Here is a 14,663-nt window from a genome sequence, read left to right on the forward strand (position 1 = left end):
AAATGGAATGCATCAACAGAACGGTGTTGGCAGTATAAAAATATCTACAGCACCTTGTATTCCCTGGTGGTCTCCCATCCAAGTGCTAACCAGGCCCAACTCTGCTAAGCTTCCAAGATCAGATGAGATTGGGCGTATCCAGTGTGGTGTGGCTGTAAATGAGCTTTGTGGTTTCTGTTAGAACTTTTCTGCTTCTAACTACTGGTTCATAAATGAATACGTTTGAAAATGGAATGCATCAACAGAACGGTGTTGGCAGTATAAAAATATCTACAGCACCTTATATTCCCAGGTGGTCTCCCATCCAAGTACTAACCAGGCCCAACACTGCTTAGCTTCCAAGATCAGATGAGATTGGGTGTATCCAGTGTGGTGTGGCTGTAGATGACCTTTGTGGTTTCTGTTAGAACTTTTCTACTACTAACTACTGGTTCATAAATGAATACGTTTGAAAATGGAATGCATCAACAGAACGGTGTTGGCAGTATAAAAATATCTACAGCACCTTGTATTCCCAGGTGGTCTCCCATCCAAGTACGAACCAGGCCCAACACTGCTTAGCTTCCAAGATCAGATGAGATTGGGCGTATCCAGTGTGGTGTGGCTGTAGACGAGCTTTGAGGTTTCTGTTAGAACTTTTCTACTTCTAACTACTGGTTCATAAATGAATACGTTTGAAAATGGAATGCATCAACAGAACGGTGTTGGCAGTATAAAAATATCTACAGCACCTTGTATTCCCAGGTGGTCTACCATCCAAGTACTAACCAGGCCCAAAACTGCTTAGCTTCCAAGATCAGATGAGATTGGGCGTATCCAGTGTGGTGTGGCTGTAGATGAGCTTTGTGGTTTCTGTTAGAACTTTTCTACTTCTAACTACTGGTTCATAAATTAATACATTTGAAAATGGAAAACATCAACAGAACGGTGTTGGCAGTAAAAAAATATCTACAGCACCTTGTATTCCAAGGTGGTCTCCCATCCAAGTACTAACCAGGCCCAACACTGCTTAGCTTCCAAGATCAGATGAGATTGGGCGTATCCAGTGTGGTGTGGCTGTAGATGAGCTTTGTGGTTTCTGTTAGAACTTTTCTACTTCTAACTACTGGTTCATAAATGAGTACGTTTGAAAATGGAATGCATCAACAGAACGGTGTTGGCAGTATAAAAATATCTACAGCACCTTGTATTCCCAGGTGGTATCCCATCCAAGTACTAACCAGGCCAAACACTGCTTAGCTACCAAGATCAGATGAGATTGGGCGTATCCAATGTGGCTTGGCTGTAGATGAGCTTTGTGGTTTCTGTTAGAACTTTTCTACTTCTTACTACTGGTTCATAAATGAATACGTTTGAAAATGGAATGCATCAACAGAACGGTGTTGGCAGTATAAAAGTATCTACAGCACCTTGTATTCCCAGGTGGTCTCCCATCCAAGTACTAACCAGGCCCAACACTGCTTTGCTTCCAAGATCAGATGAGCTTGGGTGTATCCAGTGTGGTGTGGCTGTAGATCAGCTTTGTGGTTTCTGTTAGAACTTTTCTACTTCTAACTACTGGTTCATAAATTAATACGTTTGAAAATGGAATGCATCAACAGAACGGTGTGGGCAGTATAAAAATATCTACAGCACCTTGTATTCCCAGGTGGTCTCCCATCCAAGTACTAACCAGGCCCAACACTGCTTAGCTTCCAAGATCAGATGATATTGGGTGTATCCAGTGTGGTGTGGCTGTAGATGAGCTTTGGGGTTTCTGTTAGATCTTTTCTACTTCTAACTACCGGTTCATAAATGAATACGTTTGAAAATGGAATGCATCAACAGAACGGTGTTGGCAGTATAAAAATATCTACAGAACCTTGTATTCCCAGGTAGTCTCCCATCCATGTACTAACCAGGCCCAACACTGCTTAGCTTCCAAGATCAGATGAGATTGGGTGTATCCAGTGAGGTGTGGCTGTAGATGAGCTTTGTGGTTTCTGTTAGATCTTTTCTACTTCTAACTACTGGTTCATAAATGAATACGTTTGAAAATGGAATGCATCAACAGAACGGTGTTGGCAGTATAAAAATATCTACAGCACCTTGTATTCCCAGGTGGTCTCCCATCCAAGTACTAACCAGGCCCAACACTGCTAAGCTGCCAAGATCAGATGAGATTGGGCGTATCCAGTGTGGTGTGGCTGTAGATGAGCTTTGTGGTTTCTGTTAGAACTTTTCTACTTCTAACTACTGGTTCATAAATGAATACGTTTGAAAATGGAATGCATCAACAGAACGGTGTTGGCAGTATAAAAATATCTACAGCACCTTGTATTCCCAGGTGGTCTCCCATCCAAGTACTAACCAGGCCCAACACTGCTTAGCTTCCAAGATCAGATGAGATTGGGCGTATCCAGTGTGGTTTGGATGTAGATGAGCTTTGTGGTTTCTGTTAGAACTTTTCTACTTCTAACTACTGGTTCATAAATGAATACGTTTGAAAATGGAATGCATCAACAGAACGGTGTTGGCAGTATAAAAATATCTACAGCACCTTGTATTCCCAGGTGGTCTCCCATCCAAGTACGAACCAGGCCCAACACTGCTTAGCTTCCAAGATCTGATGAGATTGGGCGTATCCAGTGTGGAGTGGCTGTAGATGAGCTTTGAGGTTTCTGTTAGAACTTTTCTACTTCTAACTACTGGTTCATAAATGAATAAGTTTGAAAATGGAATGCATCAACAGAACGGTGTTGGCAGTATAAAAATATCTACAGCACCTTGTATTCCCAGGTGGTCTCCCATCCAAGTACTAACCAGGCCCAACACTGCTTAGCTTCCAATATCAGATGAGATTGGGCGTACCCAGTGTGGTGTGGCTGTAGATGACCTTTGTGGTTTCTGTTAGAACTTTTCTACTTCTAACTACTGGTTCATTAATGAATACGTTTGAAAATGGAATGCATCAACAGAACGGTGTTGGCAGTATAAAAATATCTACAGCACCTTGTATTCCCAGGTGGTCTCCCATCTAAGTGCTAACCAGGCCCAACACTGCTTAGCTTCCAAGATCAGATGAGATTGGGCGTATCCAGTGTGGTGTGGCTGTAGATGAGCTTTGTGGTTTCTGTTAGAACTTTTCTACTTCTAACTACTGGTTCATAAATGAATACGTTTGAAAATGGAATGCATCAACAGAACGTTGTTGGCAGTATAAAAATATCTACAGCACCTTGTATTCCCAGGTGGTCTCCCATCCAAGTACTAACCAGGCCCAACACTGCTTAGCTTCTAAGATCAGATGAGATTGGGTGTATCCAGTGTGGTGTGGCTGTAGATGAGCTGTGGGGTTTCTGTTAGATCTTTTCTACTACTAACTACTGGTTCATAAATGAATACGTTTGAAAATGGAATGCATCAACAGAACGGTGTTGGCAGTATAAAAATATCTACAGAACCTTGTATTCCCAGGTGGTCTCCCATCCAAGTACTAACCAGGCCCAACACTGCTTAGCTTCCAAGATCAGATGAGATTGGGTGTATCCAGTGTGGTGTGGCTGTAGATGAGCTTTGTGGTTTCTGTTAGATCTTTTCTACTTCTAACTACTGGTTCATAAATGAATACGTTTGAAAATGGAATGCATCAACAGAACGGTGTTGGCAGTATAAAAATATCTACAGCACCTTGTATTCCCAGGTGGTCTCCCATCCAAGTACTAACCAGGTTCAACACTGCTAAGCTTCCAAGATCAGATGAGATTGGGCGTATCCAGTTTGATGTGGCTGTAGATGAGCTTTGTGGTTTCTGTTAGAACTTTTCTACTTCTAACTACTGGTTCATAAATGAGTACGTTTGAAAATGGAATGCATCAACAGAACGGTGTTGGCAGTATAAAAATATCTCCAGCACCTTGTATTCCCAGGTGGTCTCCCATCCAAGTACTAACCAGGCCCAAGACTGCTAAGCTTCCAAGATCAGATGAGATTGGGCGTATCCAGTGTGGTGTGGCTGTAGATGAGCTTTGTGGTTTCTGTTTTAACTTTTCTACTTCTAACTACTGGTTCATAAATGAGTACGTTTGAAAATGGAATGCATCAACAGAACGGTGTTGGCAGTATAAAAATATCTACAGCACCTTGTATTCCCAGGTGGTCTCCCATCCAACTACTAACCAGGCCCAACACTGCTTAGATTCCAAGATCAGATGAGATTGGGCGTATCCAGTGTGCTGTGACTGTAGATGAGCTTTGTGGTTTCTGTTAGAACTTTTTTACTTCTAACTACTGGTTCATAAATGAATACGTTTGAAAATGGAATGCATCAACAGAACGGTGTTGGCAGTATAAAAATATCTACAGCACCTTGTATTCCCAGGTGGTATCCCATCCAAGTACTAACCAGGCCCAACACTGCTTAGCTTCCAAGATCAGATGAGATTGGGCGTATCCAGTGTGGTATGGCTGTAGATGAGCTTTGTGGTTTCTGTTAGAACTTTTCTACTTCTAACTACAGGTTCATAAATGAAAACGTTTGAAAACGGAATGCATCAACAGAACGGTGTTGGCAGTATAAAAATATCTACAGCACCTTGTATTCCCAGGTGGTCTCCCATCCAAGTACTAACCAGGCCCAACACTGCTTAGCTTCCAAAATCAGATGAGATTGGGCGTATCCAGTGTGGTGTGGCTGTAGATGAGCTTTGTGGTTTCTGTTAGAACTTTTCTACTTCTAACTACTGGTTCATAAATGAATACGTTTGAAAATGGAATGCATCAACAGAACGGTGTTGGCAGTATAAAAATATCTACAGCACCTTGTATTCCCAGGTGGGCTCCCTTCCAAGTACTAACCAGGTCCAACACTGCTTAGCTTCCAAGATCAGATGAGATTGGGCATATCCAATGTGGTATGGCTGTAGATGAGCTTTGTGGTTACTGTTAGAACTTTTCTACTTCTAACTACAGGTTCATAAATGAATACGTTTGAAAATGGAATGCATCAACAGAATGGTGTTGGCAGTATAAAAATATCTACAGCACCTTGTATTCCCAGGTGGTCTCCCATCCAAGTACTAAACAGGCCCAACACTGCTTAGCTTCCAAGATCAGATGAGATTGGGCATATCCAGTGTGGTGTGGCTGAAGATGAGCTTTGTGGTTTTTGTTAGAACTTTTCTACTTCTAACTACTGGTTCATAAATGAGTACGTTTGAAAATGGAATGCATCAACAGAACGGTGTTGGCAGTATAAAAATATCTACAGCACCTTGTATTCCCTGGTGGTCTACCATCCAAGTACTAACCAGGCCCAAAACTGCTTAGCTTCCAAGATCAGATGAGATTGGGCGTATCCAGTGTGGTGTGGCTGTAGATGAGCTTTGTGGTTTCTGTTAGAACTTTTCTACTTCTAACTACTGGTTCATAAATTAATACATTTGAAAATGGAAAACATCAACAGAACGGTGTTGGCAGTAAAAAAATATCTACAGCACCTTGTATTCCAAGGTGGTCTCCCATCCAAGTACTAACCAGGCCCAACACTGCTTAGCTTCCAAGATCAGATGAGATTGGGCGTATCCAGTGTGGTGTGGCTGTAGATGAGCTTTGTGGTTTCTGTTAGAACTTTTCTACTTCTAACTACTGGTTCATAAATGAGTACGTTTGAAAATGGAATGCATCAACAGAACGGTGTTGGCAGTATAAAAATATCTACAGCACCTTGTATTCCCAGGTGGTATCCCATCCAAGTACTAACCAGGCCAAACACTGCTTAGCTACCAAGATCAGATGAGATTGGGCGTATCCAATGTGGCTTGGCTGTAGATGAGCTTTGTGGTTTCTGTTAGAACTTTTTTACATCTTACTACTGGTTCATAAATGAATACGTTTGAAAATGGAATGCATCAACAGAACGGTGTTGGCAGTATAAAAGTATCTACAGCACCTTGTATTCCCAGGTGGTCTCCCATCCAAGTACTAACCAGGCCCAACACTGCTTTGCTTCCAAGATCAGATGAGCTTGGGTGTATCCAGTGTGGTGTGGCTGTAGATCAGCTTTGTGGTTTCTGTTAGAACTTTTCTACTTCTAACTACTGGTTCATAAATTAATACGTTTGAAAATGGAATGCATCAACAGAACGGTGTTGGCAGTATAAAAATATCTACAGCACCTTGTATTCCCAGGTGGTCTCCCATCCAAGTACTAACCAGGCCCAACACTGCTTAGCTTCCAAGATCAGATGATATTGGGTGTATCCAGTGTGGTGTGGCTGTAGATGAGCTTTGGGGTTTCTGTTAGATCTTTTCTACTTCTAACTACCGGTTCATAAATGAATACGTTTGAAAATGGAATGCATCAACAGAACGGTGTTGGCAGTATAAAAATATCTACAGAACCTTGTATTCCCAGGTAGTCTCCCATCCATGTACTAACCAGGCCCAACACTGCTTAGCTTCCAAGATCAGATGAGATTGGGTGTATCCAGTGAGGTGTGGCTGTAGATGAGCTTTGTGGTTTCTGTTAGATCTTTTCTACTTCTAACTACTGGTTCATAAATGAATACGTTTGAAAATGGAATGCATCAACAGAACGGTGTTGGCAGTATAAAAATATCTACAGCACCTTGTATTCCCAGGTGGTCTCCCATCCAAGTACTAACCAGGCCCAACACTGCTAAGCTGCCAAGATCAGATGAGATTGGGCGTATCCAGTGTGGTGTGGCTGTAGATGAGCTTTGTGGTTTCTGTTAGAACTTTTCTACTTCTAACTACTGGTTCATAAATGAATACGTTTGAAAATGGAATGCATCAACAGAACGGTGTTGGCAGTATAAAAATATCTACAGCACCTTGTATTCCCAGGTGGTCTCCCATCCAAGTACTAACCAGGCCCAACACTGCTTAGCTTCCAAGATCAGATGAGATTGGGCATATCCAGTGTGGTTTGGATGTAGATGAGCTTTGTGGTTTCTGTTAGAACTTTTCTACTTCTAACTACTGGTTCATAAATGAATACGTTTGAAAATGGAATGCATCAACAGAACGGTGTTGGCAGTATAAAAATATCTACAGCACCTTGTATTCCCAGGTGGTCTCCCATCCAAGTACGAACCAGGCCCAACACTGCTTAGCTTCCAAGATCTGATGAGATTGGGCGTATCCAGTGTGGAGTGGCTGTAGATGAGCTTTGTGGTTTCTGTTAGAACTTTTCTACTTCTAACTACTGGTTCATAAATGAATAAGTTTGAAAATGGAATGCATCAACAGAACGGTGTTGGCAGTATAAAAATATCTACAGCACCTTGTATTCCCAGGTGGTCTCCCATCCAAGTACTAACCAGGCCCAACACTGCTTAGCTTCCAATATCAGATGAGATTGGGCGTACCCAGTGTGGTGTGGCTGTAGATGACCTTTGTGGTTTCTGTTAGAACTTTTCTACTTCTAACTACTGGTTCATTAATAAATAGGTTTGAAAATGGAATGCATCAACAGAACGGTGTTGGCAGTATAAAAATATCTACAGCACCTTGTATTCCCAGGTGGTCTCCCATCTAAGTGCTAACCAGGCCCAACACTGCTTAGCTTCCAAGATCAGATGAGATTGGGCGTATCCAGTGTGGTGTGGCTGTAGATGAGCTTTGTGGTTTCTGTTAGAACTTTTCTACTTCTAACTACTGGTTCATAAATGAATACGTTTGAAAATGGAATGCATCAACAGAACGTTGTTGGCAGTATAAAAATATCTACAGCACCTTGTATTCCCAGGTGGTCTCCCATCCAAGTTCTAACCAGGCCCAACACTGCTTAGCTTCTAAGATCAGATGAGATTGGGTGTATCCAGTGTGGTGTGGCTGTAGATGAGCTGTGGGGTTTCTGTTAGATCTTTTCTACTTCTAACTACTGGTTCATAAATGAATACGTTTGAAAATGGAATGCATCAACAGAACGGTGTTGGCAGTATAAAAATATCTACAGAACCTTGTATTCCCAGGTGGTCTCCCATCCAAGTACTAACCAGGCCCAACACTGCTTAGCTTCCAAGATCAGATGAGATTGGGTGTATCCAGTGTGGTGTGGCTGTAGATGAGCTTTGTGGTTTCTGTTAGATCTTTTCTACTTCTAACTACTGGTTCATAAATGAATACGTTTGAAAATGGAATGCATCAACAGAACGGTGTTGGCAGTATAAAAATATCTACAGCACCTTGTATTCCCAGGTGGTCTCCCATCCAAGTACTAACCAGGTTCAACACTGCTAAGCTTCCAAGATCAGATGAGATTGGGCGTATCCAGTGTGGTGTGGCTGTAGATGAGCTTTGTGGTTTCTGTTAGAACTTTTCTACTTCTAACTACTGGTTCATAAATGAGTACGTTTGAAAATGGAATGCATCAACAGAACGGTGTTGGCAGTATAAAAATATCTACAGCACCTTGTATTCCCAGGTGGTATCCCATCCAAGTACTAACCAGGCCCAACACTGCTTAGCTTCCAAGATCAGATGAGATTGGGCGTATCCAGTGTGGTATGGCTGTAGATGAGCTTTGTGGTTTCTGTTAGAACTTTTCTACTTCTAACTACAGGTTCATAAATGAAAACGTTTGAAAACGGAATGCATCAACAGAACGGTGTTGGCAGTATAAAAATATCTACAGCACCTTGTATTCCCAGGTGGTCTCCCATCCAAGTACTAACCAGGCCCAACACTGCTTAGCTTCCAAAATCAGATGAGATTGGGCGTATCCAGTGTGGTGTGGCTGTAGATGAGCTTTGTGGTTTCTGTTAGAACTTTTCTACTTCTAACTACTGGTTCATAAATGAATACGTTTGAAAATGGAATGCATCAACAGAACGGTGTTGGCAGTATAAAAATATCTACAGCACCTTGTATTCCCAGGTGGGCTCCCTTCCAAGTACTAACCAGGTCCAACACTGCTTAGCTTCCAAGATCAGATGAGATTGGGCATATCCAATGTGGTATGGCTGTAGATGAGCTTTGTGGTTACTGTTAGAACTTTTCTACTTCTAACTACAGGTTCATAAATGAATACGTTTGAAAATGGAATGCATCAACAGAATGGTGTTGGCAGTATAAAAATATCTACAGCACCTTGTATTCCCAGGTGGTCTCCCATCCAAGTACTAAACAGGCCCAACACTGCTTAGCTTCCAAGATCAGATGAGATTGGGCATATCCAGTGTGGTGTGGCTGAAGATGAGCTTTGTGGTTTTTGTTAGAACTTTTCTACTTCTAACTACTGGTTCATAAATGAGTACGTTTGAAAATGGAATGCATCAACAGAACGGTGTTGGCAGTATAAAAATATCTACAGCACCTTGTATTCCCTGGTGGTCTACCATCCAAGTACTAACCAGGCCCAAAACTGCTTAGCTTCCAAGATCAGATGAGATTGGGCGTATCCAGTGTGGTGTGGCTGTAGATGAGCTTTGTGGTTTCTGTTAGAACTTTTCTACTTCTAACTACTGGTTCATAAATTAATACATTTGAAAATGGAAAACATCAACAGAACGGTGTTGGCAGTAAAAAAATATCTACAGCACCTTGTATTCCAAGGTGGTCTCCCATCCAAGTACTAACCAGGCCCAACACTGCTTAGCTTCCAAGATCAGATGAGATTGGGCGTATCCAGTGTGGTGTGGCTGTAGATGAGCTTTGTGGTTTCTGTTAGAACTTTTCTACTTCTAACTACTGGTTCATAAATGAGTACGTTTGAAAATGGAATGCATCAACAGAACGGTGTTGGCAGTATAAAAATATCTACAGCACCTTGTATTCCCAGGTGGTATCCCATCCAAGTACTAACCAGGCCAAACACTGCTTAGCTACCAAGATCAGATGAGATTGGGCGTATCCAATGTGGCTTGGCTGTAGATGAGCTTTGTGGTTTCTGTTAGAACTTTTCTACATCTTACTACTGGTTCATAAATGAATACGTTTGAAAATGGAATGCATCAACAGAACGGTGTTGGCAGTATAAAAGTATCTACAGCACCTTGTATTCCCAGGTGGTCTCCCATCCAAGTACTAACCAGGCCCAACACTGCTTTGCTTCCAAGATCAGATGAGCTTGGGTGTATCCAGTGTGGTGTGGCTGTAGATCAGCTTTGTGGTTTCTGTTAGAACTTTTCTACTTCTAACTACTGGTTCATAAATTAATACGTTTGAAAATGGAATGCATCAACAGAACGGTGTTGGCAGTATAAAAATATCTACAGCACCTTGTATTCCCAGGTGGTCTCCCATCCAAGTACTAACCAGGCCCAACACTGCTTAGCTTCCAAGATCAGATGATATTGGGCATATCCAGTGTGGTGTGGCTGTAGATGAGCTTTGGGGTTTCTGTTAGATCTTTTCTACTTCTAACTACCGGTTCATAAATGAATACGTTTGAAAATGGAATGCATCAACAGAACGGTGTTGGCAGTATAAAAATATCTACAGAACCTTGTATTCCCAGGTAGTCTCCCATCCATGTACTAACCAGGCCCAACACTGCTTAGCTTCCAAGATCAGATGAGATTGGGTGTATCCAGTGAGGTGTGGCTGTAGATGAGCTTTGTGGTTTCTGTTAGATCTTTTCTACTTCTAACTACTGGTTCATAAATGAATACGTTTGAAAATGGAATGCATCAACAGAACGGTGTTGGCAGTATAAAAATATCTACAGCACCTTGTATTCCCAGGTGGTCTCCCATCCAAGTACTAACCAGGCCCACACTGCTAAGCTGCCAAGATCAGATGAGATTGGGCGTATCCAGTGTGGTGTGGCTGTAGATGAGCTTTGTGGTTTCTGTTAGAACTTTTCTACTTCTAACTACTGGTTCATAAATGAATACGTTTGAAAATAGAATGCATCAACAGAACGGTGTTGGCAGTATAAAAATATCTACAGCACCTAGTATTCCCAGGTGGTCTCCCATCCAAGTACTAACCAGGCCCAACACTGCTTAGCTTCCAAGATCAGATGAGATTGGGCGTATCCAGTGTGGTTTGGATGTAGATGAGCTTTGTGGTTTCTGTTAGAACTTTTCTACTTCTAACTACTGGTTCATAAATGAATACGTTTGAAAATGGAATGCATCAACAGAACGGTGTTGGCAGTATAAAAATATCTACAGCACCTTGTATTCCCAGGTGGTCTCCCATCCAAGTACGAACCAGGCCCAACACTGCTTAGCTTCCAAGATCTGATGAGATTGGGCGTATCCAGTGTGGAGTGGCTGTAGATGAGCTTTGTGGTTTCTGTTAGAACTTTTCTACTTCTAACTACTGGTTCATAAATGAATAAGTTTGAAAATGGAATGCATCAACAGAACGGTGTTGGCAGTATAAAAATATCTACAGCACCTTGTATTCCCAGGTGGTCTCCCATCCAAGTACTAACCAGGCCCAACACTGCTTAGCTTCCAATATCAGATGAGATTGGGCGTACCCAGTGTGGTGTGGCTGTAGATGACCTTTGTGGTTTCTGTTAGAACTTTTCTACTTCTAACTACTGGTTCATTAATAAATAGGTTTGAAAATGGAATGCATCAACAGAACGGTGTTGGCAGTATAAAAATATCTACAGCACCTTGTATTCCCAGGTGGTCTCCCATCTAAGTGCTAACCAGGCCCAACACTGCTTAGCTTCCAAGATCAGATGAGATTGGGCGTATCCAGTGTGGTGTGGCTGTAGATGAGCTTTGTGGTTTCTGTTAGAACTTTTCTACTTCTAACTACTGGTTCATAAATGAATACGTTTGAAAATGGAATGCATCAACAGAACGTTGTTGGCAGTATAAAAATATCTACAGCACCTTGTATTCCCAGGTGGTCTCCCATCCAAGTTCTAACCAGGCCCAACACTGCTTAGCTTCTAAGATCAGATGAGATTGGGTGTATCCAGTGTGGTGTGGCTGTAGATGAGCTGTGGGGTTTCTGTTAGATCTTTTCTACTTCTAACTACTGGTTCATAAATGAATACGTTTGAAAATGGAATGCATCAACAGAACGGTGTTGGCAGTATAAAAGTATCTACAGCACCTTGTATTCCCAGGTGGTCTCCCATCCAAGTACTAACCAGGCCCAACACTGCTTTGCTTCCAAGATCAGATGAGCTTGGGTGTATCCAGTGTGGTGTGGCTGTAGATCAGCTTTGTGGTTTCTGTTAGAACTTTTCTACTTCTAACTACTGGTTCATAAATTAATACGTTTGAAAATGGAATGCATCAACAGAACGGTGTTGGCAGTATAAAAATATCTACAGCACCTTGTATTCCCAGGTGGTCTCCCATCCAAGTACTAACCAGGCCCAACACTGCTTAGCTTCCAAGATCAGATGATATTGGGCATATCCAGTGTGGTGTGGCTGTAGATGAGCTTTGGGGTTTCTGTTAGATCTTTTCTACTTCTAACTACCGGTTCATAAATGAATACGTTTGAAAATGGAATGCATCAACAGAACGGTGTTGGCAGTATAAAAATATCTACAGAACCTTGTATTCCCAGGTAGTCTCCCATCCATGTACTAACCAGGCCCAACACTGCTTAGCTTCCAAGATCAGATGAGATTGGGTGTATCCAGTGAGGTGTGGCTGTAGATGAGCTTTGTGGTTTCTGTTAGATCTTTTCTACTTCTAACTACTGGTTCATAAATGAATACGTTTGAAAATGGAATGCATCAACAGAACGGTGTTGGCAGTATAAAAATATCTACAGCACCTTGTATTCCCAGGTGGTCTCCCATCCAAGTACTAACCAGGCCCACACTGCTAAGCTGCCAAGATCAGATGAGATTGGGCGTATCCAGTGTGGTGTGGCTGTAGATGAGCTTTGTGGTTTCTGTTAGAACTTTTCTACTTCTAACTACTGGTTCATAAATGAATACGTTTGAAAATAGAATGCATCAACAGAACGGTGTTGGCAGTATAAAAATATCTACAGCACCTAGTATTCCCAGGTGGTCTCCCATCCAAGTACTAACCAGGCCCAACACTGCTTAGCTTCCAAGATCAGATGAGATTGGGCGTATCCAGTGTGGTTTGGATGTAGATGAGCTTTGTGGTTTCTGTTAGAACTTTTCTACTTCTAACTACTGGTTCATAAATGAATACGTTTGAAAATGGAATGCATCAACAGAACGGTGTTGGCAGTATAAAAATATCTACAGCACCTTGTATTCCCAGGTGGTCTCCCATCCAAGTACGAACCAGGCCCAACACTGCTTAGCTTCCAAGATCTGATGAGATTGGGCGTATCCAGTGTGGAGTGGCTGTAGATGAGCTTTGTGGTTTCTGTTAGAACTTTTCTACTTCTAACTACTGGTTCATAAATGAATAAGTTTGAAAATGGAATGCATCAACAGAACGGTGTTGGCAGTATAAAAATATCTACAGCACCTTGTATTCCCAGGTGGTCTCCCATCCAAGTACTAACCAGGCCCAACACTGCTTAGCTTCCAATATCAGATGAGATTGGGCGTACCCAGTGTGGTGTGGCTGTAGATGACCTTTGTGGTTTCTGTTAGAACTTTTCTACTTCTAACTACTGGTTCATTAATAAATAGGTTTGAAAATGGAATGCATCAACAGAACGGTGTTGGCAGTATAAAAATATCTACAGCACCTTGTATTCCCAGGTGGTCTCCCATCTAAGTGCTAACCAGGCCCAACACTGCTTAGCTTCCAAGATCAGATGAGATTGGGCGTATCCAGTGTGGTGTGGCTGTAGATGAGCTTTGTGGTTTCTGTTAGAACTTTTCTACTTCTAACTACTGGTTCATAAATGAATACGTTTGAAAATGGAATGCATCAACAGAACGTTGTTGGCAGTATAAAAATATCTACAGCACCTTGTATTCCCAGGTGGTCTCCCATCCAAGTTCTAACCAGGCCCAACACTGCTTAGCTTCTAAGATCAGATGAGATTGGGTGTATCCAGTGTGGTGTGGCTGTAGATGAGCTGTGGGGTTTCTGTTAGATCTTTTCTACTTCTAACTACTGGTTCATAAATGAATACGTTTGAAAATGGAATGCATCAACAGAACGGTGTTGGCAGTATAAAAATATCTACAGAACCTTGTATTCCCAGGTGGTCTCCCATCCAAGTACTAACCAGGCCCAACACTGCTTAGCTTCCAAGATCAGATGAGATTGGGTGTATCCAGTGTGGTGTGGCTGTAGATGAGCTTTGTGGTTTCTGTTAGATCTTTTCTACTTCTAACTACTGGTTCATAAATGAATACGTTTGAAAATGGAATGCATCAACAGAACGGTGTTGGCAGTATAAAAATATCTACAGCACCTTGTATTCCCAGGTGGTCTCCCATCCAAGTACTAACCAGGTTCAACACTGCTAAGCTTCCAAGATCAGATGAGATTGGGCGTATCCAGTGTGGTGTGGCTGTAGATGAGCTTTGTGGTTTCTGTTAGAACTTTTCTACTTCTAACTACTGGTTCATAAATGAGTACGTTTGAAAATGGAATGCATCAACAGAACGGTGTTGGCAGTATAAAAATATCTACAGCACCTTGTATTCCCAGGTGGTCTCCCATCCAACTACTAACCAGGCCCAACACTGCTTAGATTCCAAGATCAGATGAGATTGGGCGTATCCAGTGTGGTGTGACTGTAGATGAGCTTTGTGGTTTCTGTTAGAACTTTTTTACTTCTAACTA

General features: G+C 41.9%; 42 non-coding genes and 23 pseudogenes across 42 annotated transcripts; all 65 read right to left on the bottom strand.

Annotated features, from left to right (window-relative positions):
- Positions 1-41: 41 nt before the first annotated feature.
- On the bottom strand, positions 42-160 carry LOC134894957 (5S ribosomal RNA; annotated as a pseudogene).
- Positions 161-267: 107 nt separating this feature from the next.
- On the bottom strand, positions 268-386 carry LOC135060851 (5S ribosomal RNA). Its single transcript, XR_010247245.1, has one exon. It is a non-coding gene; the product is annotated as a 5S ribosomal RNA (ribosomal RNA).
- A 107-nt stretch (positions 387-493) lies between these two features.
- LOC135065686 (5S ribosomal RNA) lies at positions 494-612 on the bottom strand. Its single transcript, XR_010251960.1, has one exon. It is a non-coding gene; the product is annotated as a 5S ribosomal RNA (ribosomal RNA).
- Positions 613-719: 107 nt separating this feature from the next.
- Positions 720-838, bottom strand: LOC134884515 (5S ribosomal RNA). The gene has a single exon (XR_010168659.1). It is a non-coding gene; the product is annotated as a 5S ribosomal RNA (ribosomal RNA).
- A 107-nt stretch (positions 839-945) lies between these two features.
- LOC135061312 (5S ribosomal RNA) lies at positions 946-1,064 on the bottom strand. The gene has a single exon (XR_010247697.1). It is a non-coding gene; the product is annotated as a 5S ribosomal RNA (ribosomal RNA).
- Positions 1,065-1,171: 107 nt separating this feature from the next.
- On the bottom strand, positions 1,172-1,290 carry LOC134892351 (5S ribosomal RNA; annotated as a pseudogene).
- A 107-nt stretch (positions 1,291-1,397) lies between these two features.
- On the bottom strand, positions 1,398-1,516 carry LOC135066652 (5S ribosomal RNA). Its single transcript, XR_010252895.1, has one exon. It is a non-coding gene; the product is annotated as a 5S ribosomal RNA (ribosomal RNA).
- Positions 1,517-1,623: 107 nt separating this feature from the next.
- On the bottom strand, positions 1,624-1,742 carry LOC135065597 (5S ribosomal RNA). The gene has a single exon (XR_010251874.1). It is a non-coding gene; the product is annotated as a 5S ribosomal RNA (ribosomal RNA).
- A 107-nt stretch (positions 1,743-1,849) lies between these two features.
- On the bottom strand, positions 1,850-1,968 carry LOC134889493 (5S ribosomal RNA; annotated as a pseudogene).
- Positions 1,969-2,075: 107 nt separating this feature from the next.
- Positions 2,076-2,194, bottom strand: LOC135069775 (5S ribosomal RNA). The gene has a single exon (XR_010255957.1). It is a non-coding gene; the product is annotated as a 5S ribosomal RNA (ribosomal RNA).
- A 107-nt stretch (positions 2,195-2,301) lies between these two features.
- LOC135065266 (5S ribosomal RNA) lies at positions 2,302-2,420 on the bottom strand. The gene has a single exon (XR_010251549.1). It is a non-coding gene; the product is annotated as a 5S ribosomal RNA (ribosomal RNA).
- A 107-nt stretch (positions 2,421-2,527) lies between these two features.
- On the bottom strand, positions 2,528-2,646 carry LOC135067219 (5S ribosomal RNA). The gene has a single exon (XR_010253440.1). It is a non-coding gene; the product is annotated as a 5S ribosomal RNA (ribosomal RNA).
- Positions 2,647-2,753: 107 nt separating this feature from the next.
- LOC135069414 (5S ribosomal RNA) lies at positions 2,754-2,872 on the bottom strand. The gene has a single exon (XR_010255596.1). It is a non-coding gene; the product is annotated as a 5S ribosomal RNA (ribosomal RNA).
- Positions 2,873-2,979: 107 nt separating this feature from the next.
- On the bottom strand, positions 2,980-3,098 carry LOC135070419 (5S ribosomal RNA). The gene has a single exon (XR_010256584.1). It is a non-coding gene; the product is annotated as a 5S ribosomal RNA (ribosomal RNA).
- A 107-nt stretch (positions 3,099-3,205) lies between these two features.
- LOC135060820 (5S ribosomal RNA) lies at positions 3,206-3,324 on the bottom strand. Its single transcript, XR_010247214.1, has one exon. It is a non-coding gene; the product is annotated as a 5S ribosomal RNA (ribosomal RNA).
- Positions 3,325-3,431: 107 nt separating this feature from the next.
- LOC135061425 (5S ribosomal RNA) lies at positions 3,432-3,550 on the bottom strand. Its single transcript, XR_010247806.1, has one exon. It is a non-coding gene; the product is annotated as a 5S ribosomal RNA (ribosomal RNA).
- A 107-nt stretch (positions 3,551-3,657) lies between these two features.
- Positions 3,658-3,776, bottom strand: LOC134891532 (5S ribosomal RNA; annotated as a pseudogene).
- Positions 3,777-3,883: 107 nt separating this feature from the next.
- Positions 3,884-4,002, bottom strand: LOC134892906 (5S ribosomal RNA; annotated as a pseudogene).
- Positions 4,003-4,109: 107 nt separating this feature from the next.
- Positions 4,110-4,228, bottom strand: LOC134893036 (5S ribosomal RNA; annotated as a pseudogene).
- Positions 4,229-4,335: 107 nt separating this feature from the next.
- On the bottom strand, positions 4,336-4,454 carry LOC135058951 (5S ribosomal RNA). The gene has a single exon (XR_010245371.1). It is a non-coding gene; the product is annotated as a 5S ribosomal RNA (ribosomal RNA).
- A 107-nt stretch (positions 4,455-4,561) lies between these two features.
- On the bottom strand, positions 4,562-4,680 carry LOC135062785 (5S ribosomal RNA). The gene has a single exon (XR_010249128.1). It is a non-coding gene; the product is annotated as a 5S ribosomal RNA (ribosomal RNA).
- A 107-nt stretch (positions 4,681-4,787) lies between these two features.
- Positions 4,788-4,906, bottom strand: LOC134887417 (5S ribosomal RNA; annotated as a pseudogene).
- A 107-nt stretch (positions 4,907-5,013) lies between these two features.
- On the bottom strand, positions 5,014-5,132 carry LOC135068254 (5S ribosomal RNA). Its single transcript, XR_010254458.1, has one exon. It is a non-coding gene; the product is annotated as a 5S ribosomal RNA (ribosomal RNA).
- Positions 5,133-5,239: 107 nt separating this feature from the next.
- On the bottom strand, positions 5,240-5,358 carry LOC134888124 (5S ribosomal RNA; annotated as a pseudogene).
- Positions 5,359-5,465: 107 nt separating this feature from the next.
- Positions 5,466-5,584, bottom strand: LOC135061313 (5S ribosomal RNA). The gene has a single exon (XR_010247698.1). It is a non-coding gene; the product is annotated as a 5S ribosomal RNA (ribosomal RNA).
- A 107-nt stretch (positions 5,585-5,691) lies between these two features.
- Positions 5,692-5,810, bottom strand: LOC134892352 (5S ribosomal RNA; annotated as a pseudogene).
- A 107-nt stretch (positions 5,811-5,917) lies between these two features.
- Positions 5,918-6,036, bottom strand: LOC135066653 (5S ribosomal RNA). The gene has a single exon (XR_010252896.1). It is a non-coding gene; the product is annotated as a 5S ribosomal RNA (ribosomal RNA).
- A 107-nt stretch (positions 6,037-6,143) lies between these two features.
- LOC135065598 (5S ribosomal RNA) lies at positions 6,144-6,262 on the bottom strand. The gene has a single exon (XR_010251875.1). It is a non-coding gene; the product is annotated as a 5S ribosomal RNA (ribosomal RNA).
- Positions 6,263-6,369: 107 nt separating this feature from the next.
- LOC134889494 (5S ribosomal RNA) lies at positions 6,370-6,488 on the bottom strand (annotated as a pseudogene).
- A 107-nt stretch (positions 6,489-6,595) lies between these two features.
- LOC135069777 (5S ribosomal RNA) lies at positions 6,596-6,714 on the bottom strand. Its single transcript, XR_010255959.1, has one exon. It is a non-coding gene; the product is annotated as a 5S ribosomal RNA (ribosomal RNA).
- Positions 6,715-6,821: 107 nt separating this feature from the next.
- On the bottom strand, positions 6,822-6,940 carry LOC135069565 (5S ribosomal RNA). Its single transcript, XR_010255745.1, has one exon. It is a non-coding gene; the product is annotated as a 5S ribosomal RNA (ribosomal RNA).
- A 107-nt stretch (positions 6,941-7,047) lies between these two features.
- LOC135067221 (5S ribosomal RNA) lies at positions 7,048-7,166 on the bottom strand. Its single transcript, XR_010253442.1, has one exon. It is a non-coding gene; the product is annotated as a 5S ribosomal RNA (ribosomal RNA).
- A 107-nt stretch (positions 7,167-7,273) lies between these two features.
- On the bottom strand, positions 7,274-7,392 carry LOC135069415 (5S ribosomal RNA). Its single transcript, XR_010255597.1, has one exon. It is a non-coding gene; the product is annotated as a 5S ribosomal RNA (ribosomal RNA).
- Positions 7,393-7,499: 107 nt separating this feature from the next.
- On the bottom strand, positions 7,500-7,618 carry LOC135070420 (5S ribosomal RNA). Its single transcript, XR_010256585.1, has one exon. It is a non-coding gene; the product is annotated as a 5S ribosomal RNA (ribosomal RNA).
- A 107-nt stretch (positions 7,619-7,725) lies between these two features.
- On the bottom strand, positions 7,726-7,844 carry LOC134887770 (5S ribosomal RNA; annotated as a pseudogene).
- A 107-nt stretch (positions 7,845-7,951) lies between these two features.
- On the bottom strand, positions 7,952-8,070 carry LOC135061426 (5S ribosomal RNA). The gene has a single exon (XR_010247807.1). It is a non-coding gene; the product is annotated as a 5S ribosomal RNA (ribosomal RNA).
- A 107-nt stretch (positions 8,071-8,177) lies between these two features.
- Positions 8,178-8,296, bottom strand: LOC134890822 (5S ribosomal RNA; annotated as a pseudogene).
- Positions 8,297-8,403: 107 nt separating this feature from the next.
- Positions 8,404-8,522, bottom strand: LOC135058962 (5S ribosomal RNA). The gene has a single exon (XR_010245383.1). It is a non-coding gene; the product is annotated as a 5S ribosomal RNA (ribosomal RNA).
- A 107-nt stretch (positions 8,523-8,629) lies between these two features.
- LOC135062787 (5S ribosomal RNA) lies at positions 8,630-8,748 on the bottom strand. Its single transcript, XR_010249130.1, has one exon. It is a non-coding gene; the product is annotated as a 5S ribosomal RNA (ribosomal RNA).
- A 107-nt stretch (positions 8,749-8,855) lies between these two features.
- LOC134887418 (5S ribosomal RNA) lies at positions 8,856-8,974 on the bottom strand (annotated as a pseudogene).
- A 107-nt stretch (positions 8,975-9,081) lies between these two features.
- Positions 9,082-9,200, bottom strand: LOC135068256 (5S ribosomal RNA). Its single transcript, XR_010254460.1, has one exon. It is a non-coding gene; the product is annotated as a 5S ribosomal RNA (ribosomal RNA).
- A 107-nt stretch (positions 9,201-9,307) lies between these two features.
- On the bottom strand, positions 9,308-9,426 carry LOC134888126 (5S ribosomal RNA; annotated as a pseudogene).
- A 107-nt stretch (positions 9,427-9,533) lies between these two features.
- LOC135061315 (5S ribosomal RNA) lies at positions 9,534-9,652 on the bottom strand. The gene has a single exon (XR_010247700.1). It is a non-coding gene; the product is annotated as a 5S ribosomal RNA (ribosomal RNA).
- Positions 9,653-9,759: 107 nt separating this feature from the next.
- On the bottom strand, positions 9,760-9,878 carry LOC134892353 (5S ribosomal RNA; annotated as a pseudogene).
- A 107-nt stretch (positions 9,879-9,985) lies between these two features.
- Positions 9,986-10,104, bottom strand: LOC135066654 (5S ribosomal RNA). The gene has a single exon (XR_010252897.1). It is a non-coding gene; the product is annotated as a 5S ribosomal RNA (ribosomal RNA).
- Positions 10,105-10,211: 107 nt separating this feature from the next.
- On the bottom strand, positions 10,212-10,330 carry LOC134885968 (5S ribosomal RNA). Its single transcript, XR_010170068.1, has one exon. It is a non-coding gene; the product is annotated as a 5S ribosomal RNA (ribosomal RNA).
- Positions 10,331-10,437: 107 nt separating this feature from the next.
- On the bottom strand, positions 10,438-10,556 carry LOC134889495 (5S ribosomal RNA; annotated as a pseudogene).
- Positions 10,557-10,663: 107 nt separating this feature from the next.
- LOC134890691 (5S ribosomal RNA) lies at positions 10,664-10,781 on the bottom strand (annotated as a pseudogene).
- Positions 10,782-10,888: 107 nt separating this feature from the next.
- On the bottom strand, positions 10,889-11,007 carry LOC134902108 (5S ribosomal RNA). Its single transcript, XR_010175583.1, has one exon. It is a non-coding gene; the product is annotated as a 5S ribosomal RNA (ribosomal RNA).
- A 107-nt stretch (positions 11,008-11,114) lies between these two features.
- Positions 11,115-11,233, bottom strand: LOC135067222 (5S ribosomal RNA). The gene has a single exon (XR_010253443.1). It is a non-coding gene; the product is annotated as a 5S ribosomal RNA (ribosomal RNA).
- Positions 11,234-11,340: 107 nt separating this feature from the next.
- On the bottom strand, positions 11,341-11,459 carry LOC135069416 (5S ribosomal RNA). Its single transcript, XR_010255598.1, has one exon. It is a non-coding gene; the product is annotated as a 5S ribosomal RNA (ribosomal RNA).
- Positions 11,460-11,566: 107 nt separating this feature from the next.
- Positions 11,567-11,685, bottom strand: LOC135070421 (5S ribosomal RNA). Its single transcript, XR_010256586.1, has one exon. It is a non-coding gene; the product is annotated as a 5S ribosomal RNA (ribosomal RNA).
- Positions 11,686-11,792: 107 nt separating this feature from the next.
- LOC134887771 (5S ribosomal RNA) lies at positions 11,793-11,911 on the bottom strand (annotated as a pseudogene).
- Positions 11,912-12,018: 107 nt separating this feature from the next.
- Positions 12,019-12,137, bottom strand: LOC135066656 (5S ribosomal RNA). Its single transcript, XR_010252898.1, has one exon. It is a non-coding gene; the product is annotated as a 5S ribosomal RNA (ribosomal RNA).
- A 107-nt stretch (positions 12,138-12,244) lies between these two features.
- LOC134885969 (5S ribosomal RNA) lies at positions 12,245-12,363 on the bottom strand. The gene has a single exon (XR_010170069.1). It is a non-coding gene; the product is annotated as a 5S ribosomal RNA (ribosomal RNA).
- A 107-nt stretch (positions 12,364-12,470) lies between these two features.
- Positions 12,471-12,589, bottom strand: LOC134889496 (5S ribosomal RNA; annotated as a pseudogene).
- A 107-nt stretch (positions 12,590-12,696) lies between these two features.
- LOC134890693 (5S ribosomal RNA) lies at positions 12,697-12,814 on the bottom strand (annotated as a pseudogene).
- Positions 12,815-12,921: 107 nt separating this feature from the next.
- On the bottom strand, positions 12,922-13,040 carry LOC134902111 (5S ribosomal RNA). The gene has a single exon (XR_010175585.1). It is a non-coding gene; the product is annotated as a 5S ribosomal RNA (ribosomal RNA).
- Positions 13,041-13,147: 107 nt separating this feature from the next.
- LOC135067223 (5S ribosomal RNA) lies at positions 13,148-13,266 on the bottom strand. The gene has a single exon (XR_010253444.1). It is a non-coding gene; the product is annotated as a 5S ribosomal RNA (ribosomal RNA).
- A 107-nt stretch (positions 13,267-13,373) lies between these two features.
- Positions 13,374-13,492, bottom strand: LOC135069419 (5S ribosomal RNA). Its single transcript, XR_010255600.1, has one exon. It is a non-coding gene; the product is annotated as a 5S ribosomal RNA (ribosomal RNA).
- Positions 13,493-13,599: 107 nt separating this feature from the next.
- LOC135070422 (5S ribosomal RNA) lies at positions 13,600-13,718 on the bottom strand. Its single transcript, XR_010256587.1, has one exon. It is a non-coding gene; the product is annotated as a 5S ribosomal RNA (ribosomal RNA).
- A 107-nt stretch (positions 13,719-13,825) lies between these two features.
- Positions 13,826-13,944, bottom strand: LOC134887774 (5S ribosomal RNA; annotated as a pseudogene).
- Positions 13,945-14,051: 107 nt separating this feature from the next.
- Positions 14,052-14,170, bottom strand: LOC135061427 (5S ribosomal RNA). The gene has a single exon (XR_010247808.1). It is a non-coding gene; the product is annotated as a 5S ribosomal RNA (ribosomal RNA).
- Positions 14,171-14,277: 107 nt separating this feature from the next.
- LOC134890823 (5S ribosomal RNA) lies at positions 14,278-14,396 on the bottom strand (annotated as a pseudogene).
- A 107-nt stretch (positions 14,397-14,503) lies between these two features.
- LOC134887446 (5S ribosomal RNA) lies at positions 14,504-14,622 on the bottom strand (annotated as a pseudogene).
- Positions 14,623-14,663: the final 41 nt, after the last annotated feature.

Source organism: Pseudophryne corroboree, chromosome 3 (assembly GCF_028390025.1).
Source record: "Pseudophryne corroboree isolate aPseCor3 chromosome 3, aPseCor3.hap2, whole genome shotgun sequence".
Taxonomy (NCBI): domain Eukaryota; kingdom Metazoa; phylum Chordata; class Amphibia; order Anura; family Myobatrachidae; genus Pseudophryne; species Pseudophryne corroboree.